This window comes from Callithrix jacchus, chromosome 1, assembly GCF_049354715.1.
Source record: "Callithrix jacchus isolate 240 chromosome 1, calJac240_pri, whole genome shotgun sequence".
In the NCBI taxonomy this organism is placed as follows: Eukaryota; Metazoa; Chordata; class Mammalia; order Primates; family Cebidae; genus Callithrix; species Callithrix jacchus.
The window spans coordinates 177,990,407-178,011,917 of record NC_133502.1 but is presented as its reverse complement, the minus strand read 5'-3'; positions in this window follow the sequence as shown (position 1 = coordinate 178,011,917).

Below are 21,511 nucleotides of genomic sequence, written 5' to 3'. Positions count from 1 at the left end.
TCTGTTGCCCAGGCTGGAATGCAGCAGGGTGGTCATGGCTCACTGCAACCTCTACCTCCTGGTCTCAGGTGATCCTCCCACCTCAGCCTCCTTAGCAGCTGGGTTTACAGGTACGTGACACCATTCCTGGCTAATTTTAAAACATTTTTTGAGTGGAGGCCAAAGTGGGCAGATCACCTGAGGCTGGGAGTTCGAGACCAGCCTGACCAATATTTTGTCTCTACTAAAAATACAAGAACATTAGCCAGGTGTGGTGGTGCACACTCATAATTCCATCTGCTCTGGAGGCTGAGGCAGGAGAATTGCATGAACCCAGGAGGTGGAGGTTGCAGTGAACCAAGATCGTGCCACTGCACTCCAGCCTTGGAGATAGAGCGAGACTGTCTCAAATTTTTTTTTTTTAGAGATGAGGTCTCACCATGTCGCCAGGTTGGTCTTGAAGTGCTGGGCTCAATCGATCCTCCCACCTTGGCCTCACAAAACGCTGGGATTACAGGCATGAGCCACCGAGCCTGGCCCTGGCAGATCTCTTTGGCTTACCTCTGTCAGTGTCTGTCACCTTGCAGGAACTCTGCACCTGTGGAGTGAGTGAGGATGTGGGTGCCACGCTTCAGGCTTGTCCCTCGATGCTGTTCTCTCAGACTCCCCATGAGGACCACACCCGATGGCTGGCCCTTTCCTGACAACCACACTCGTCTCACTGTCTGTCCTGATGTCTGGGATGTGCCCAGGCTCATCACGCCACCCTTCAGCTATCAGCTCCTGCTCCCACCTCCAGCCTCAACACAGAGACCACTCCATCCTGCATGCTCCCGACTCACCAGCTGGACCTATCCACCCTGGACAGCTGTTGAGGCAGGGTGGCCAGCTCACTCAGGCTCTTCCAACCCACAGAGGCTTCCTGGGGCCACCTCCTTCACACTGCCTGCCACACAGGTGCTCAATAAATATCTGTCTAATAAAGCCACTGGGCCCAAAATCCTGGCTCTAACCCCAGCACAGCTTCTGCCTTCCTCTGGCCTGGGCTCCTGTCTGCCTGGGCTGCCAGGGGCCAGGGGCCAGTGTGGACAAGACCAGTCACCAGGCTGAGTGACACAGATAGAAGGTGCTCTGGGGACACCTGTAACTGGGGACTTTGCACTGGAAAAGGGGTGAAGCCTTCTGGGATGAGCTGAGCTTTGAAGAGGGGAGAGGACAGGTTGGGGAGAACAAACAGAGAATCTTTATTTTATTTTCATTTATTTTGAGATAGGCTCCGTCTATGCTGCCTAAGCTGGTCTCCAACTCCAGGCCTCAAGGAATCCTCCTGCCTCAGCCTTCTGAGTAGCCTGGATTACCGGCACAGGCCACACCTGGCTTTAAAGAGAGAAGAATCTTTCGTTCATTAATGAACAGCTGCATGCCAGGCACTGTGCCTGTCCGGTGTCTGGGCTGAGGGAACCCATGTGAGCGAAGGCCCAGGGGCTGGATGGAGCCTGCTGAGTGGGAGGCAGAGCACACCTAAGAAGGTTGAGAAGAAAATTCCCACAAATTGGCAGGAAGAGCCTGGGGGAAAGTGGGCTGGTCCCTTGCCCTCTCTGTGCCTCAGTTTCCTCATCTGTAAAATGGGGACGTAATAGTACCTACTTCATAAAGAGGATAAATATCTTAAAGCACTTAAAATGGTGCCTGGCACAGAGAAAGCACGGTAGAAACAGTTTCAAATAAATAAATGTGGTAGGAATGTGGTGGGCCCGAGTCCAGGTGGAGGGCCAAGGAGCTCTCTGGACTGAGAGGCTTGGCAGGCCTTTGGCCAGCTCGGGGTGGGCAGCCATTCTTTTTTCCCCCCAGCCAGCGGCTGAGGCAGGTCCTTGGAGCACCCGGAGTGGCTCCATGAGGCCCCAGCATGCGGGCCACAGGCAGCCCGCTCTCCCTGGTTACTGGAGCCTGGAGCTGCAGGGAGGGCCCTGGGTTCAGTCCCTTCAGGATCCAGGGTGGGAGAGGATTAAGCGCCCTCTCCCCTTCACTCCAGTGAGCCACGTGTGCACACAGGCTCCTGGGTCCAACCCCTAGGAAATGAGAGGGGGTGAGGAAGGTCCCCTGAGCATGAGTATAGACTGCGGTGATGTCCCCATCAGGGCCCACCCCACTTAAGATCCGCAAAGTCATAAAGACACCCCAAGGTGGAGGGCGGCAGGAGGGCTTCACTAGTGTCACAGGGCTGTGTGTTTTTGTTTTGTTTTGTTTTGAGCCTGGGTCTCACTCTGTCTCCCAGGCTGGAGTGCAGGGGTGCAATTTTGGCTCACTGCAACCTCTGCCTCCAGGGCTCAAGCGATCTTCCCACCTCAGCCTCCTGAGTAGCTGGGACTACAGGCTTGCACCACCACACCTAGCTAATTTTTTGGTGTTTTTTGTAGAGATGGGGTCTCACCACGTTGCCCAGGTTGGTCTCAAACTCATGGGCTCAAGCAATCTGCCCACCTCAGCCTCCCAGTGTTGGGATTACAGGCGTGAGCCACTGTGCCTGGCAGGCTGTATGTTTTCTCTCTGATTCCATCATTCATTCATTCACACTCACTCACTCATTCAACAAACAAACAATGGGCCCTACCCACCACAGGCCAGGCCTGCCTGGTTTCTGGGGTTCAATTGTGAGTACACAGATATAGTACCAGCCCTTGGAGGACTCATAGTCCAAGGAGGGAGGCAGACAGTGAAGACGGTGAAACATCAAGCTGGTTCATTGCCACTGCCATCGACCCTGAAGAAGTGCAGGATACAGTGGAGAGTGGAACAGGGCCCTGAGCTCTGTGAGGGAGTCAGGGCAGACTCCCCTGAGACCGCTACATTTAAGGCCAACCTGAAGGATGAGTAGGGTTATCTGTGAGGCTCCAGTAAAACACCGCATGTCTCTGGGCCTCAGTTTCCCCACTGGTAAAATGGCATCACTCATCACAGCACAAGTGCTTAGGGGACCTTTCTATCAGATCTAAGAAAAGCAACAGAGGCCGAGCACAGTGGCTCACGCCTGCAATCCCAGCACTTTGGGAGGCTGAGATGAGTGGATCATCTGAGGTCAGGAGTTCGAGACCAGCCTGGCCAACATGGTGAAACCCCACCTCTACTAAAAATACAAAAATTAGCCAGGCATGGTGGCTCATGCCTATAGTCTCCGCTACTCAGGAGGCTGAGGCAGGAGAATCACTTGAACCCAGGAGGCAGAGGATGCAGTGAGCCAAGATCATGCCACTGCACTCCAGCCTGGGCCATAGAGCAAGACTCTGTCTCAAAAAAAAAGGTGGGAGTGGGGGAACTGGGTGCAGTGGCTCATGCCTATAATCCCAGCACTTTGGGAGGCCGAGGTGGGCAGATCACTAGGTCAGGAGTTCAAGACCAGTCTGGCCAACATGGTAAAACCCTATCTCTAGCAAAAATACAAAAAAAATTAGTTGGGTATGGTAGCAAATGCTTGTAATTCCAGCTATTTGGGAGGCTGAGGCAGGAGAATCGCTTGAACCCAGTAGGTAGAGGTTGCAGTGAGCCAGGATTGTGCCACTGCACTCCAGCCTGGGCAATAGGGAGAGACTCCATCTTTTTAAAAAAAAAAAAAAAAGGAAAGCAATGGGGCCTTTGTAAATCCTGCAGAGGTGCTGATTTGCTCCATTAATTCCTCCAGTGGGAAAGGGGCGTTGCTGGAGGCAGGAGGCACAGTCATGGCAAGGATCAGGGATTTGACCCCAGCAGGCCAAGGTCAAAGGCAGAGGTCAGGGAAGGCAGATCTCACGGAGGCCTGTGGCGTGTCCCCCAGCCCTCTGTGGGTCCCCTGGCCAGAGCCCTCTCCTCCCGCTGCCCTGACGTTTCTCCAGGCCCTTCCCCTCTGTCCACCTCATCTGTGGTGCCTGAAAATCCTCTCCTGGGCTGTGGGTGTCATTTTTGTCTGATGGCTGCTTCTCCTGACACACATACCGCCAACCCCAAATACAGAGCCTCCACAAAGCCCCTTATTAAGAAATTGGTCAATTTCCTGCTAATTAAAATAAATACTATGCCACATTAAAGGCCAATTAATTTTCAGAGCTTCCAGGGAAACATCGCCTGGAAAATGCACACCCCCTGTCCCACCCCCTCCTCGGCAAAGGGCAGCCACTCGGCACCCAGCAGAGGTGGGGTGGGCCTGGTGGGTCCCAAGCTTCCAGCAGGGTGGGGAGGAAGGCATGACTAGCTGTGGACAGGGCTGCAGGCGGGTGGGGCTGACTCTATTCACTCAGCCCAGGAGCTCCTAGACCCCCTCCCTCCCCAGGAAACCCAGGCCCAGAGGCCAGGTCCGCCTGACCTACCCCACAACCAAAGGCAAGCACTTTTCCTCCGGAACCCGGTGCTTAGCTGGTAAGGAAGATGGACTTCTGGAAGGCCTATGTTTACCAGGCTCTGCACCCCGAAGTTATCTCATGGAGGGGTACAGCAGCCTGCAGAGGGAAGTCCCACTGCTCCCATTTTGCAGATGGGCAAGATGAGGCCCAGAGCCACCAAGCCCTTCTCTTAAGTCACAGCTTCTGGGGGCAGAGCAGGATGCATGCCTGGTCCCGCCTGAGTATACTCAGAGAAACCTGCACAGGCCCTTCTCCCTCACACATGGTCCTCCCACACCAGCACAAAGGTCGGAGAACTGCTACGTCTGCGTAAAAGCAAACGTCATCACTTGGATTTGTTCCAGGTGAGACTTACCTGCTCCCTCACCATATCGGAAGCTCCTGTTGACAGAGTCAGGGACGTGCCAGGAGTCCTGCCAGGCCCTGGGCAGTTGTCATCTCACTGAATCCTCATGGGCACCACGAGGCTCAGAGAGGTTAGGTAACATATCCAAGGTCACACTGCCTGCCCACAAATTAGTCATGGCAATCTCCTGTCTTCAAGGTCCAAGTTTTGCTATTTCCTCAAGGTCAAAGCCAAGGTTTTCTCCTGTCCTGGAAGGACATCAAGCCATAGACAATCACTGGGTTCCTGGTGTGGCCTTGGACAAGCCTCTTTGCCTCTCTGGGCCTCAGTTTTCTCATCTGCCAAATGGGAGGGCTGGACTCACTACTCCCTTGGACTCTGTTGAACTTGAGCATCCTACAGTGGCCCTCAGCCTGGGGCAGGTGGGGTCAGAGGGCAGATGACCAGGAGCAGAGCCAGATAAAAGCAACAGCCTTCCCTCTGCCAGGGCAGGGAGACCCGGGTGCCTCGAAGTGAGAGGTCTGGCAGCCAGGGTGGGCAGTGGGGACAATGGCCCGGCTGGGGCTGGCCACGGAGCATACTACCCCACTTCCAACTGCCCCTGTGCTGCAGAAACCCCCAGGGTGGTGAGAGTGGCATCCTGACCCCAGCAGCGCCTAGGACTGGGCACCTGCTATCCATCTGCCCCCTGCCCCTTGCTCTCCCTTCCTCACCACAGGAGTTCCGTGCCTGCTCAGGGCAGGAGTAAGAGGCAGGGGAGGGGTGAGGAGAGGAGGAGGTCATTAGGGGCCTCACTGATCCTTCTAGGGCCTCCATGTCCCCACCCCTCATGCAGAGCACTAACTCAGAGGCTAGCATTTCATCCAAGCGAAGTGTCTCCCCCTGGAATCGTGGGAGAAGAGCTGAGGTGTCCTGTTTCTCCTTGAGGCTTAGGAAGGAGAACACAGAGCCGGAGCATAGAGTGATCTGCAGTCCCTGAGCCGAGCAGGCCCACCGTGTTGGGGATGGATTGCTCCCATCCTTCAGCCCACTCGATGGAGCAGCCACAGTGTGACAGGCGCGGCGCTGGAAACCGAGGACAAGAAAAGGAACAAGCCATGACATGCGTGCCTGAGATGCCGCAGAATCAGATGGGAGACAGACCTGATGCCACACACGGAGCTCTGGATGCATACAGGGCACTGAGTCACTCCTGGGGGGCAAGGGGGCTCCAGGGCACTTGACAACTGATGGGGGCTGGAAGCAGCCTGGAGGGGAAGGGCATTCCTGGTGGGGCACAGCAGGAGCAGCGAGCGGCCCAGAGGCATGAAAGACCAGGGAGTGTTGAGGGAACCAAGAGCAGCACCAAGCATTGGCAGCTTTGGGGCAGCATTGGCAAGTGGAGCTGGAGCCGCCGAGAAAGGAGAGGACGACTGGGTCATGTGTCAGGTGGCCAGGACCTTGTGCCATGCTCTGCCAGTCACAGCCAGCAGCCACCGGCATTGAACAGTGACAGTGTGACCAGCACTGTGCTAAGCCCATCTCAGTCACTTGCTCACCGCATCCTCCAACGAGCCCATGAGGCCTAGAGAGGTTAGGCAAGTTGCCGGTGGTCACACAGCCAAGAATAGCCAGGCTGGAACCGGGACTCAGGCTCCTAGCTCTCACCCACCAGCACATGTTGCCTCTGAGGGGTTTGGCATTCCCCTTCCTGGCAACTGGGAACCACGAGGGATGTTTAATGGGAGTGGGTAGCACAGTCTCAGTGCTCTAAATCCCCAAGTCACGCTCCTAGGGAACACGCTGTGTCCACTTGGGAGACAAGGCCAGTCTGTATTCAGGGTCTGAGGGTCACCTTGGCCTCCCCAGGAGCTGCCCTGGTCGCCCTGATACTCCATCCTCCCTAAGTACTGGGGCTTGGCCTGTGTCTTCTGCCCTAGCCCACTGCTCCTGGCTTCCAGCCTTGGGAACAAGGGCCATTGCTGCCAGGGCCCCTTCAGAACCCAGGTGCCCACCTGTCAGGGTCTCGCCCCCTCCAACACTCCCTGGGGCCCCCACATTGCCCACCCTCTCTTCCCTTGCCCTTCCTTGCTTGGGGTTAGCCCCTGGGATGGGGATGCACAGGAAGCAGCCCCCGATGGACCTGGGCAGCCCTCAGGAAGACCCAGCAGCGCTGGCTTCTCCTCACCCTTCCCCATGTCCTCCTGGCTCCCTCTGCCCACCCAGCCCCCCACCACATGGAGCACTGGAGTGTTCCTTCCCACCATCTCCCCTCTAGGGGCCCACTTTCATCCTGCCCCCGCCCCCACCCCAGGTCTCAGCATTGCAGGCAGCACAAGACAGGGGATTCCAGAGGCCCCAAGACACTTCCATCTTTCAAGCACCCCCTGAGCATATGGAGAGGCTGAGGTCCCAGCAGGGCCAATGGCAAAGGAGCCGGAAGCCCAGCTCTCCTGTGCTATCGCAGCTGCTCCAGCTCCTGCTTGGCCACCCACCAGGCGTCTGCTGAGCACAGTGTGTTTCCATATAGGGGCATCTCACAGTTGATCCTCACTCCAGCCGGAGCAGGCTGGGTTAAAACAGGAAGGCTGGGCTGTCCAGCTCTAGCTCCTAAAAATGAGTGCATCCCACGTTAGCATCTCTGCTTCGAAAACATGTAAAACTAGGCAGGCAGGCAGTAGGTTCATGACTTGCTGTCCCTGGTCATGTGTCAGGCAGCCACAGTCACACAGTCACAGGGGTCTTCTGTCTGAGATCCTGACGATGCTTTAGCGTTAGGGCCAGGAAATGGCTTAGTGTAGATTCCTCTCCCTGTGCCGTGGCAGACATTACTAATTGATCACAGCACTCTTTCCCTCTAAGCCCAGATGTGGTCTCAGAATCCTCAACACAGCTTCTATCAACTGGGGAGCTGGCAATCAAGGTGACACCCATTCACTTCTCTTTCTGGATGGCAGGAACCAGTCTTACCTAGCATATTCCCAGCACTTGGCCCAGGGTCCAACATGTGGCACAGATCACAGTGATAAGCCTTTTTTTTTTTTTTTTTTGAGACAAAGTTTCGCTCTTGTTGCCCAGGCTGGAGTGCAGTGGCACAATCTCAGCTCACTGCAACCTCCACCTCCGGGGTTCAAGCAATTCTCCTGCCTCAGCTTCCCAAATAGCTGGGACTACAGGTGTCTGCCACTGCGCCCAGCTAATTTTTATATTTTTCATAGAGACAGGGTTTCACCATGTTGGCTAGACTGGACTCAAACTCTGGTTACAGGTGTGAGCCACCGTGCCTGGCCACAGTAATAAACTTTTATTGAGTGAGTGGGTGAAGGAGTGGTGACCACCGAATGAATGACCCCTCCCAGTGGCTCTAACCCGCTTCTTTCGTAGCAGCATGACAGCAATAATTATAATAGTAACACCCCCAACAGCCGACATTTTCCCAGTCTCTAAGGTATTTCATCTGAGCTGATGGATAACTCTGGGATGCCATTTCCCCAGGGTCACGCATCACGGGACACAGCCAGGCCCTGCCCCTGGTCTCCTGCTTCTGAGTCCAGTACTCTGCCCGGCCCCCACCGACCCTTGTCGGGGTCAGTCGGAGCAGACCTGGACCTCAATCTGGGGGACCTGCAGGTGTTGGAGGCAGACCCCAGGGATCGGGGTGGGAATGGGTTCTCGGGGGAGTAGTTGGGTGCTCACTCACCTGCTTGGAATTGTGGAAATATAGAAATATGGAACAGGAGACACCACAATGCATTACCTTTGCCATGACCTAACCCCCCTCCACCCCCACCAAAATTCGTATGTCGGGACATAGTCTTCGCCAAGCACAGTGGCTCATGCCTGTAATCCCAGAAACTTGGGAGGCTGAGGCGGGTGGATCACCTGAGGTCAGGAGTTCCAGACCAGCCTGGCCAACATGGTGAAGCCCCGTCTCTACTAAAAACGCAAAAATTAGCCAGGCATGGTGGTACACACCTGTAATCCCAGCTATTCTGGAGGCTAAGGTGGGAGGATTGCTTGAACCTGGGAGGCGAAGGCTGTAGTGAGTCAAGATCACGTCACTGCTGCCTGGGTGACAGAGGGAGACCCTGTCTCAAAAAAAAAAGAAGAAGAAGAAGAAAAGAAAAAACCCCACCATTATCTGCAATGTGTATTAAGAGGTGAGGCCTCTGGGAGGTGGTTAGGTCATGAGGGCTCCATCCTCATGAACGGGATTCGTGCTGTTAGGCGAGGCCTGGGCATGCATCCTAACAAAAATGTCAGGTGATGGGGGAGGGGCCCATGGGGCTCATCCCTTCCGCCACACAAGGACAAGGCTATAAGGCACCATCTATGAGGAAGCGCCCTCATCGACACCAAGTCTGCAGGCACCCTGATGCGGGACTTCCCAACCTGCAGAACTGTGAGCAATCAACTTGTTTATAAGTAACACAGTCTAAGGTATTTTCTCACAGCAGCCAAATGGACGGGGAACACCCGTTTTTGAACAGGTGGAAGAGAGTGACCCCCGGGGAGTATGATCTGCCAAAGGTCACCTGTCGAGCTTGGCTGAGGAAGGTTTGCAGAGGCCAGCATCAGAGCCCGGGACGCCCTCTCCTCTCCTGGCGCCCTGGGTGCCTGGGCTTAGTTGTTTTGCATCCTTCTGAGAATGTGAGTCCCTTGAAGGGAGGAACCCGGGCACCTCACATACGGCTTGGCTGAAGATGGGTGCTCAGTAAACACGGGAGGGACAGACGGGCAGAAGGAAGGGGAGAAGGAAAGGAGAAAGGGAGGGAGGGAATGGGTTGGTGAGTGGGTTCGTGGATGGATGATGCAGGGAAGCCAGGGAGGGAGGGTGAGTGATTGGGAGGATAGGAGGATGGATGGATGGATGAATGGATGCATGGATGGATGAAAGAAAGCAAGGCAGCATGGATGGATGAGTGATGGAACTGATTGTCCCCTGCACCTGGAGGCCTGCAGTGACTCAACCGCAGAGGTCAGGAAGCTGGAGACGTGAGCAGGCGGCTCACCCCATGGGTCCCTCCCCCTCCCCACCCGATATTTTCATTAGGACGCATCTGCTGCACCTGGCCCTTCGGCCCCTGCCCTGGGAAGCTGCAGACGCCTCTGCTGGCTTTATTAAGGACCTATTAGCCCAGCGGCTCCAGGCAGGGCTAACGATGCTGTCACTGCAGACGCTGGTTTGGTAGAGCGCCTCAGAGGGGCTCGGCAGGGAGGGCCAGGAACCTGAGGTTACAACGAGGTCTTCAGAGCTGCACAGGCCTGCCTGGTTTCATCCCAGTTCTTCTGCTAATTGGCTGTGTGGCCTTGGGCAACTTACCTCCCTTCTCCGAGTGGCAGCTTCCCACCTATAAAAGAGGGTAATACCGTGCTTGTTTGAGGATGCGCTGAGCTGAGGCATTACATACCACTCCTAGCCGGAAGTAAACACTGGTTATCAGCAGCAGCATGTCCGAGGACCTCCGGCAGCCCTGCCCAGGGTGGGGTGCTCACACACAGCAGCCCCCATCCTTGGGATCAGGCAGGCGCTGTGACCCACGCTATTTCATGGATGAGGAAACTGAGGATAATAGGAGATGAAGTACTTGGCCAAAGCCACCGTGCCAGGCAGTGACAGGGCCGAGATTCAAACCCGGGCCCGGCCGTGGGGACCGTGACTGGGCCACTTCCTGCCGGCAACTGAGCAGGAACAAAGGCTGGGGTGGGAGGGCGGGGCTGGAGGGGCGCTGCTCCCACCAGCTCCTCGGAGGTGACAGCTCGGAGGAGGGGAGGGGAAGCTGGGACAATCACGCTGATTTACGGCTTCCAGCAGGATTAACGGCACCATCTGGAGGCCACGCGTCCACCCGGGTGTGTGAGGAACCCCAGCCCTTCGTGTAAACGGCAGGGGAGACCCGGGGGACAGCAGATCGACTGTGAGCTGCCGGGTTGACTGTAGGGACTGTGTGGGGCCCACCTGGCTTCCCTCAAGCCCCCATCTTCCCCTGAGGATGTCTCCCACTGAGCGGGCTGGATCTCCACCTGACTCAGAAGATTCCAGAATGGCTGGATCCAAGGGTTCAAATACAAAGGAAGGGCTGTGGCCTGAGCCACCAAAAAGTGCAGGGGGTGAGCAGCAAGGGTGGGGTAAGAGACAGGAGCAGCACCTCCAGGCTGGTTCTCAGGGGTGTGACAGAGACTGCACCACTTTCCAGCAGTGTTGCCAGCAAGTGACTTCACCTCTCTGAGGCTCTGTCCCCTCATCTGTGAAACTGGGATCACCATGGTGTTTACCTCACTTGGTTATTTCGAGGGTCGAATTCCATAAGGAAATGTACAGACCTCGGTGGAGTGCCTGGCACTAAGTTCACAATCAGTGGTGATTGTGATTATTATCCCCATTTGCCAGTTGGGAAGACAGAGGCTGAAAGCAGCTCAGGGGCTTGCCCTGGATTACACAGTGGGCTGGTGGCAGAACCCGTGGCCTCTGCTTCTCCCGACCCCAGCCCAGTGCTCTTTTCCTCGAGCCTGGACCAAAAGCCAGCTCGAGTGTCAGAGACCCAAGGTGGCTGTCCTGGGTCACACCAGCTCCAATGACAGCTTCCATGTTCTAGTGCCTACTGTGCACCAGACGCCATGCCACAAGCTTGTGTGTACCACCTCCAGGAGCCATCACCTTCAGTGACGGGGCACTGTGCTGTCCCTGTTGTCCAGATGCACAAGCTGTGGCTTCAGCAGAGCCGGGATTCACCGCCAGGACTCTCTCTAGTCCTGGAGTTCCCGTTCTCAGCGCAGGCTACTGCCCACTGGGCCAAGGTGAGGCTTCTCTAGATTATAGCAACAGCTCCCAGGCACCTTATCCCCACAGGTCTGTCTCCTCCGTTAAGGAGAGACAGCAATATGACACCCAGACCGCTACTGTGGACCCTAAGGCTTCTGGATACCAGACAAGCTTCCCCTACAGAGTGGAGTTCCTTTCTCACATCTGGAAGGGGGAAGGAGGGAAGAAGAAACAACAGCTTGAGCCCCTCCCTCCCTTCGGCCAAAACAGGGCCGAAGTAGGGGCCCAGGCTGGTAGGCATGATGGTGGGGAGGTTTGAAGCAGGGGGTTGGTCCCCCCTCCTGCACACCCTCCCTACATTCCCATCTGGTCAGTCTGCTCAATGAAAGTTGAAGTCCGCCTCCTACAAAAAACAAAAGCCTCCCCTTTCCAATGTAGAAAGCCCCAGAGATCCGGACCACTCTGCTTGCCTTCTCTTTCGGCCAGTGTGACCAGGACCGGGCCCGGGAAGTGACAGCTGCCCTGCCCTGCGAGAGAGATCCCAGTCCTTAGCTTGTATCCTCTCTAAGGCCATACCCCAGGAGCAGCCTGCCGATCCTGTCCCCGCTGACTCCCACCGGCCGCCGCAGGGAGCAGGGCCAGATGGGGCGGCTCCGACTCCCTCCTTGCCTGGCAGTGCAGCCCCGTGACCAGTCCCCCTGAGACCTCCCGGCCTGGCCATCCGAGATGACCCTTGGCCCTTCCCCACAGAAGCCCAGACCTCTGACCCTTATTAAAAACAAACCAAACAAAATCCGGAGAGAGAAAAAATTTTTTCCACAAACAGCCTGAGAGATGATGGCGTGCCCCTGGCGCGCACACACACCCCAGCCTCAGACACGCGAGGCCGCCTCCACATAAACACGCTGCTGGCGCGCGGGCTGTGTTTAGGAAACACCCAGGTTTCTCTCAGTTTTGGGAGGGGTGTGAACGGTTTCAGAGTTTGCTGCTGGATGAGGGAGCCTGGGGGGCGGCAGGGATGTCTTTTCCGCTTTGTGCTCTTTGCTGTTTTTCTCAGGGAGGGGGATACGTGGACAAAAGGACCAGGAAACCCAGGAAGGAGGTCCTGGGACAGCACCCTCACCCCCAGGGGAGGTCCGGCTTGGGGAAGGCAGCCCCGGGGCCTGGGAGGCCCGGACTGGGCCTGGGCTCCAGAGGGTAGGGCTAGTGCCCCGCGTCGCCTCGGCGTCCCGGAGCTAGGCCCAGGGTCCGTCGCTCGGAAAACGTCTGGGACCGCTGAACCCGGGTCCCTGCCCTCTCCTCTCCCGGCTTCAGAGCCTGGAAACCAACAAACCCGCCCGGAACAAAGGCGGGGCGGCTTTCCAAAGGCAAACAAGAGACAGTTTGTCTTTTCCCTCCCCCGCACCTCACCCCCGAACCGAGCGGGCGGCCCAGGGCAGGTCTGGGGGGTCCGGGTGGCCCTGACGCGGCGACTTGGCACCCCCGCGACGCCCGCGTGGCCCGGGCCCCGCTGCGCGTGCGCGGGTTGGGGCGCAGGAGGCCGCGGCCGCCCGCGCAGCCTCGCTCGGGCCGGTCTCCGTGGCAACGGGCTCGGGGGGAGGGGCCGAGCGGCTCGGGCTGTGGCGGCTGCTATTTCTGCCGCTTCCTGTTCCTCGCGGCCACGTCGCCATGGCAACAGTGTTACTCACCGCGGCCGCTTCCCGGCTCGGCTAGCGCGCGTGACCCCGGCCGCTCGCGCCCCCTCGTCTCTCACTTGCTGTGTTTTCCCCTCTTCCCCCGGGCGTCCTCCTCCTCCTGCACCCCCGGGCCCCCTAAGCAGCGCGCCCCGGTGCCCCCCACCCTTCCCCCTCCTCCCTGGTGCCCACGGCCCGAGAGGGAGGGGGAGGGAGATTGATGGGGGACGCTTATTAAAAAACATTGTAACCGTTTCCGTTTTTATTACGTTGACAAGGGAGCGTTATTTACTGTTATTGTTTGCCGAGCGGGCCGAGCCTGAGCGCGGACGACCCCCCGGGAGCTCACCTTCAGGCTGCGGCGGCCGGCGGGCGGGGGCCGGGGCGGGGCGCGGGCAGGGAGCGGTGGGCGGCCGCGCACCCCGGGGCTCTGCTCCTCGCCCCTTTCCCCGCCAGCCCGGTCGGGCCCCTCGGCGGGGCGCGTTGGCGCGGGGAGGGACTGCAGAGGCCCGGTGACTCGCGTTGAAGGATAAAGGCAACAAAAAATAAAAAAGGAACAGATGACTTCATTCTCGGGAAGGCTTCGTCCTATACGGACCAATTTCCTGGAGACTGTGGTGGAACAGCCCGGCTGCCGTTGGAAGAAAGACCAGAACGTTCTGGGCCCCGCTGAACCCCGCCAGGGCAGGCTGCCGGGGTGTGCGATTCTGGCCGCGCGGGGAGGCGGGTGGCCTCCCTCCATCGTCGCAGGGCGCCTGTTTTCCAGTGTCCCGGGATTGGGAGGGGCTTGTGGGGAGGTGTTCACTGGGATCAGATGGGCCTGAAGGACGCCCCCCTCATCTCCAAGCCCCTGCTGGGCTGTTAATCTCATCCTGCTAATTAAAGTTTGTGATTCTGTCCCTAACTCAGCTCCCCACTCTTGGACAGTATCTGCTCAAATGCAAACAGTTGCAGCTCTGGACAGGGAAGCCAGAGGGAAAAGGCCTCTGCAGTGCGCACATGGATTAAAAACAATCTGTTGGGCCGGCATGGTGGCTCATGCCTGTGATCTCAGCACTTTGGGAGGCCGAGGCGGGAAGATCATTTGAAGCCAGGAGTTCAAGACCAGCCTGGCCAACATGGTGAAACCCTGTCTCTACTAAAAATACAAAAATTAACTGAGCGTGGTGACGGGCACCTGTAATCCCGGCTACTCGGGAGGCTGAGGCAGGAGAATAACTTAAACCTGGGAGGCAGAGGTTGCAGTGAGCTGAGATTGTGCCACTACACTCCAGCCTGGGTGACAGAGCGAGACTTTGTCTCAAAAAATAAAAATAAAAAAATGTTTACACTTACAAGCAACTCCTAGTGAACAACCCAGGTTTTGAAAACAACTTTCAGAGCCCCTTCAGCCTGCTTCTTATTTTTCTTTTTCTAATGTTTTTTGTTTGTTTTGAAACGGAGTTTCGCTCTTGTTGCCCAGGCTGGAGTACAATGGCATGATCTAGGCTCACTGCAACTTCCACCTTCCAGGTTCAAGCGATTCTCCTGCCTCAGCCTCCCAAGTAGCTACAGGCATGTGCCACCATGCCAGGCTAATTTTGTATTTTTAGTATAGACAGGATTTCTCTATGTTGGTCAGGCTGGTCTCGAACTCCCGCCGGACCTCAGGTGATCCACCCACCTCGACCTCCCAAAGTGCTGGGATTATAGGCGTGAGCCACTGTGCCCAGTGCTTCTATTTCATGTTTTTCTCTTTTTCTTCCAAGGGCATGAGACTTAGCCTTTGGTCACAGAAGCCTTTGCACATCTCTTGGCCATAAATGAGCCTGTTTAGGGGTTGGACACGGGTTTTTCCTTCCCCAGATCACTGCTGCAAATGCTCTGGAGTCTAGCACTGAGGGCCAGTTCCTGGCTAAGCCCTCTGGGACTGGCGCATCACCGCAAGATCAAGTGATCTTCAGCTCCGCTCCCAGCACCAGCCACTCTCAGCTGCACAGCCCTCCCTGAAGGTGTGAACCAAAAGTCATGGGTTCCAAGAAGAAAGAGCATCCCCTGCCCTCACCCTAGTGCTCGTAGAGTATAAGGCAGAGGTTCCGGGCCTGGCGCGATGGCTCACAGCTGTAATCCCAGCACTTTGGGAGGCCGAGGCAGGTGGATCACGAGGTCACAGAGATCGAGACCTTCCTGGTCAACATGGTGAAACCCTGTCTCTACTAAAAATACAAAAAATTAGCTGGGCACGGTGGTGTGTGCCTGTAATCCCAGCTACTCAGGAGGCTGAGGCAGGAGAATTGCCTGAACCCAGGAGGTGGAGGTTCCAGTGAGCCGAGATCGCGCCATTGAACTCCAGCCTGGGTAACAAGAGCGAAACTCCGTCTCAAAAAAAAAAAAAAAAAGACAGAGGTTCCCAGCCCTGAGATACAGGCAGGCATCCGGTAAGCCAGTACCTCCTTCCACTCCTTATCACCACACTCACGCCACAGGCTGACCTTCCAAGCAGAACTCTTCAGCAGCTGCTGGTGGGTTTAGAGAGTTTAGCTGATATGAGTCGGGGTCCTGGGCAGTGTTTGTGACAGAAATTACAGTACAGACCCGGCATTTCAGAACCTGAGCTGGGAGGACTTTGGTGATTATCCAGACCAACTCCCACCCCCTTCCTGTTTTACAGTTGGGCAAACTGAGGCCCAGAGAGGGGAAGGAGATGGGGCTAAGATGCATCACCAGCAGGCGGTAGAGCCTGATGGCACCGTGGCACTGTGCCTCCCGTTCAGGTACTAGTCACCTCGCTCTTCCATCTGTGGAATTATCTGGATGATCAGAAGTTTGGGGCTGCAGGCAGGACAACCATGGTTAGGCGTGGGGCTACTGATACCCGACTGCCAGGGTTTACATCTTCACTTCTAAGTGAAGCCTTTGGCCAGCGAATTCTTCTCTCCAAGCCTTGGCCTCCTTAAGTGGTAAGTAATGAAGATAATAGCAGAGCTGAGGCCAGGCATGGTGGCTCATACTTATAATCCCAGCACCGTTAGGAGGCCGAAGCAGGCAGACCACCTGAGAGCAGGAGTTCAAGGCCAGCCTGGCCAACATGCTGAAACTCCATCTCTACTGAAAATACAAAAATTAGCTGGGCGTGGTGGTGGGCACTTGTAATCCCAGCTACTTGGGAGGCTGAGGCAAAAAAATCACTTGAACCTGGAAGTCGGAGGTTGCAGTGAGCAGAGATTGCACCACTGCACTCCAGACTGGGCGACAGAACGAGACTTGGTCTAAAAAATAAATAAATAAATAACAGAGCCTGCTCTGAGTTTGTCTTAAGGAAGAAAGGCCATGACTCAGGTGAGGCCCCTGGATTGACCTGGTGCTCTCTGGAACTTAACTGATGCTGGCAACCATGGCAATGCCAGTGGTGGTGCTGGTTAAGTGGGTTAAACAGTGCCAACCCCCCGACCAAATATTTCCATGCCCTAATCCCTGGAACCTGCGAATGTGATGTTATTTGGGAAAAGGGTCTTTGTCCATGTCATTAAGTTATGGATCTCAGGAGGAGGTCACCCTCGATTACCCAAGTGGGGACTGAATACCATCGCAAGTGCCTGGATTACACAGAAGAGGAGAAGCCGTGTGTAGACAGAGCCCAAGGTTGGAGAGAGGCAGCCATGAGCCGAGGGGCCCTAAAGCCACAAAAAAACTGGAAAAGGTAGGAAGAGTCCTCGCCCAGCCTGGGGCAGGAGCATCACCCTGCTGACTGCCGTCTCAGACTTTCGGCCTCCAGGATAGCAAGAGGATCAACTGTGTTGTTTTAGCCACCACATTTGCAGTGATGTGTTCCTCAGCCATGAGAAGGAAACGAATACCGGGATGCTGAGGATAGGGATGAGGATAGGGACAGGGTGATGACAATGATGGTGGTGATGCTGATGGTGCTTATGTAAATGAAGATGGGGGTGTTGAGGATGAGGATGGGGATGGGGTGATAATGGTGGTGGTTATGTAAATGAAGATGGGGTGTTGAGGATGAGGATGAGGATGGGGTGATAATGATGGTGGTGATGCTGATGGTGGTTATGTAAATGAAGATGGGGGTGTTGAGGATGAGGATGCGGATGTGGATGGGGTGATAATGATGGCAGTGATGCTGATGGTGGTTATGTAAATGAAGATGGGGGTGTTGAGGATGAGGATGAGGATGGGGATGGGGTAATAATGATGGTGGTGATGGTGATGGTGGTTATGTAAATGAAGATGGTGGTGTTGAGGATGAGGATGAGGATGAGGATGGGGTGATAATGATGGCGGTGATGCTGATGGTTGTTATGTAAATGAAGATGGTGGTGTTGAGGATGAGGATGAGGATGAGGATGAGGTGATAATGGTGGTGCTGCTGATAGTGGTTATGTAAATGAAGATGGGGTGTTGAGGATGAGGATGAGGATGGGGTGATAATGGTGGTGATGCTGATGGTGGTTATGTAAATGAAGATGGGGTGTTGAGGATGAGGATGGGGTGATAATGGTGGTGATGCTGATAGTGGTTATGTAAATGAAGATGGGGTGTTGAGGATGAGGATGAGGATGGGGTGATAATGGTGGTGATGCTGATGGTGGTTATGTAAATGAAGATGGGGTGTTGAGGATGAGGATGAGGATGGGGATGGGGTGATAATGGTGGTGATGCTGATGTGGTTATGTAAATGAAGATGGGGTGTTGAGGATGAGGATGAGGATGGGGATGGGGTGATAATGGTGGTGATGCTGATGGTGGTTATGTAAATGAAGATGGGGTGTTGAGGATGAGGATGGGGATGGGGTGATAATGGTGGTGATGCTGATGTGGTTATGTAAACGAAGATGGGGTGTTGAGGATGAGGATGGGGATGGGGTGATGATGATGGTGGTGATGCTGATGGTGGTTATGTAAATGAAGATGGGGTGTTGAGGATGGGGATGGGGTGATAATGGTGGTGATGCTGATGGTGGTTATGTAAATGAAGATGGGGTGTTGAGGATGAGGATGGGGATGGGGTGATGATGATGGTGGTGATGCTGATGGTGGTTATGTAAATGAAGATGGGGTGTTGAGGATGAGGATGGGGATGGGGTGATAATGGTGGTGATGCTGATGGTGGTTATGTAAATGAAGATGGGGTGTTGAGGATGAGGATGAGGATGAGGATGGGGTGATAATGGTGGTGATGCTGATGGTGGTTATGTAAATGAAGATGGGGTGTTGAGGATGAGGATGAGGATGAGGATGGGGTGATAATGGTGGTGATGCTGATAGTGGTTATGTAAATGAAGATGGGGTGTTGAGGATGAGGATGAGGATGAGGATGGGGTGATAATGGTGGTGATGCTGATGGTGGTTATGTAAATGAAGATGGGGTGTTGAGGATGAGGATGAGGATGGGGTGATGATGGCGGTGATGCTGATGGTGGTTATGTAAATGAAGATGGGGTGTTGAGGATGAGGATGGGGATGGGGTGATAATGGTGGTGATGCTGATGTGGTTATGTAAACGAAGATGGGGTGTTGAGGATGGGGATGGGGTGATGATGATGGTGGTGATGCTGATGGTGGTTATGTAAATGAAGATGTGTTGAGGATGAGGATGGGGATGGGGTGATAATGGTGGTGATGCTGATGGTGGTTATGTAAATGAAGATGGGGTGTTGAGGATGAGGATGGGGATGGGGTGATGATGATGGTGGTGATGCTGATGGTGGTTATGTAAATGAAGATGGGGTGTTGAGGATGAGGATGGGGATGGGGTGATAATGGTGGTGATGCTGATGGTGGTTATGTAAATGAAGATGGGGTGTTGAGGATGAGGATGAGGATGGGGTGATAATGGTGGTGATGCTGATGGTGGTTATGTAAATGAAGATGGGGTGTTGAGGATGAGGATGGGGATGGGGTGATAATGGTGGTGATGCTGATGGTGTTTATGTAAATGAAGATGGGGTGTTGAGGATGAGGATGGGGATGGGGTGATAATGGTGGTGATGCTGATGGTGGTTATGTAAATGAAGATGGGGTGTTGAGGATGAGGATGAGGATGAGGATGGGGTGATGATGATGGTGGTGATGCTGATGGTGGTTATGTAAATGAAGATGGGGTGTTGAGGATGAGGATGAGGATGAGGATGGGGTGATGATGATGGTGGTGATGCTGAAGGTGGTTATGTAAATGAAGATGGGGTGTTGAGGATGAGGATGAGGATGAGGATGGGGTGATGATGATGGTGGTGATGCTGATGGTGGTTATGTAAATGAAGATGGGGTGTTCAGGATGAGGATGAGGATGGGGTGATAATGATGGCGGTGATGCTGATGGTTGTTATGTAAATGAAGATGGTGGTGTTGAGGATGAGGATGAGGATCAGGATGGGGTGATAATGGTGGTGATGCTGATGGTGGTTATGTAAATGAAGATGGGGTGTTGAGGATGAGGATGAGGATTGGGATGGGGTGATAATGGTGGTGATGCTGATGGTGGTTATGTAAATGAAGATGGGGTGTTGAGGATGAGGATGAGGATGGGGTGATAATGATGGCGGTGATGCTGATGGTTGTTATGTAAATGAAGATGGGGTGTTCAGGATGAGGATGGGGATGGGGTGATAATGGTGGTGATGCTGATAGTGGTTATGTAAATGAAGATAGGGTGTTGAGGATGAGGATGAGGATGGGGATGGGGTGATAATGATGGCGGTGATGCTGATAGTGGTTATGTAAATGAAGATAGGGTGTTGAGGATGAGGATGAGGATCAGGATGAGGTGATAATGATGGCGGTGATGCTGATAGTGGTTATGTAAATGAAGATAGGGTGTTGAGGATGAGGATGAGGATCAGGATGGGGTGATGATGGCGGTGATGCTGATAGTGGTTATGTAAATGAAGATAGGGTGTTGAGGATGAGGATGAGGATGGGGATGGGGTGATAATGATGGCGGTGATGCTGATCGTGGTTATGTAAATGAAGATGGGGGTGTTGAGGATGAGGATGAGGATGGGGATGGGATGATGATGATGGCGGTGATGCTGATGGTGGTAATATAAATGAATAAACGAATATGGGGGTGCTGAGGATGAGGATGAGGACGCGGTGATAACGATGATGGTAATGGTGATGCCAATGGTAGTTCTATTCACTTGCTAGAGCCGCCTGACAGTTTCGGAGGCCTGAGGTCGGAAGTAAGGGCGTGGGCAGAGCCATGCTGCCTCTGAGGCGCTAGGGAAGCCTCCATCTCAGGCCTCTCTCCAGCTTCTGGCAGCCTTGGCGTGTGGCCATGTCACTCCTGCCCTCCAGTCTTCCCATCTTCCCACCCCGCATCTTCGAATCGTCTTCCCTCTGCATGTCTGCTCACCTTTACGCTTTTGGTTGAGATGGAATCTCACTCTGTCACCAGGCTGGAGGGCAGTGGTTCGATCTCAGCTCACTGTAGCCTCCTCCTCCTCCCAAGGTCAAGCAATTCTCCTGCCTCAGCCTCCCGAGTAGCTGGGACTACAGGCAACTGCCACCACACTGGGCTAGTTTTTTGTGTTTTAGTAGAGACAGGGTTTCACCATGTTAGACAGGATGGTTTTGACCTCCTGACCTTCTGATCCACCCGCCTCGGCTTCCCAAAGTGCTGGAATTACAGGTGTGAGACACCGCACCCTGACCGCCTTTCCCCTTTTTATAGGAACTTTGGTTACCTCTGTAAGGACCACACGAAGCCACATTCTGAAGGTCTGGGGTTAGGACTCGAACCTTTTTTTTTGAAATGGAGCCTGCTGCCCAGGCTGGAGTGCGATGGTGTGAGGCTCACTGCAACCCCTGCCTCCCAAGTAGCTGGGATTACAGGCGCTCACCACCACGCCTGGCTAATTTTTTGTATTTTTAATAGAGACAGGGTTTCACCATGTTGGCCAGGCTGATCTTGAACTCCTAACATAATCTGATCTGCCCACCTTGGCCTCCCAAAGTTCTGGGATTACAGGCTGAGCCACCGAGCCCAGCCAAACCTATCTTTTTGGGGGACACAATTTCTCTCACAACAGTGGTGATGATGGAGGTGACGGCGGTTGGTCATGGAGGTGATGATCGTAGTCATGGAGATGACAGCGACCGCCATGGTGATGGTCCTGGGCCTCAGCCCTGGACCCCCAAACCCTGCAGCTGCTCCTTGGGGTGCAGTGGTCCATTCATAGGCTTTCTGGGGGTGCGGAGTCTGTTCTCAGCGGTAGAGAGCAGGGTTGGATTGTCAACTGAAGGAGCAGAGAGGTGAGAAAGACGACCCCAGGATGCTATTGCTAAGTTAGTGTCCCTTCTGCACCCCTCTTAAGTTCTGCCAGCCACCAGCAGTGAGGTCTGTGCCAGCCCTCTAACATCTGCCAACCGCTAGTTGAGACCCAGGGTTGTGGAAGGAGCGGCT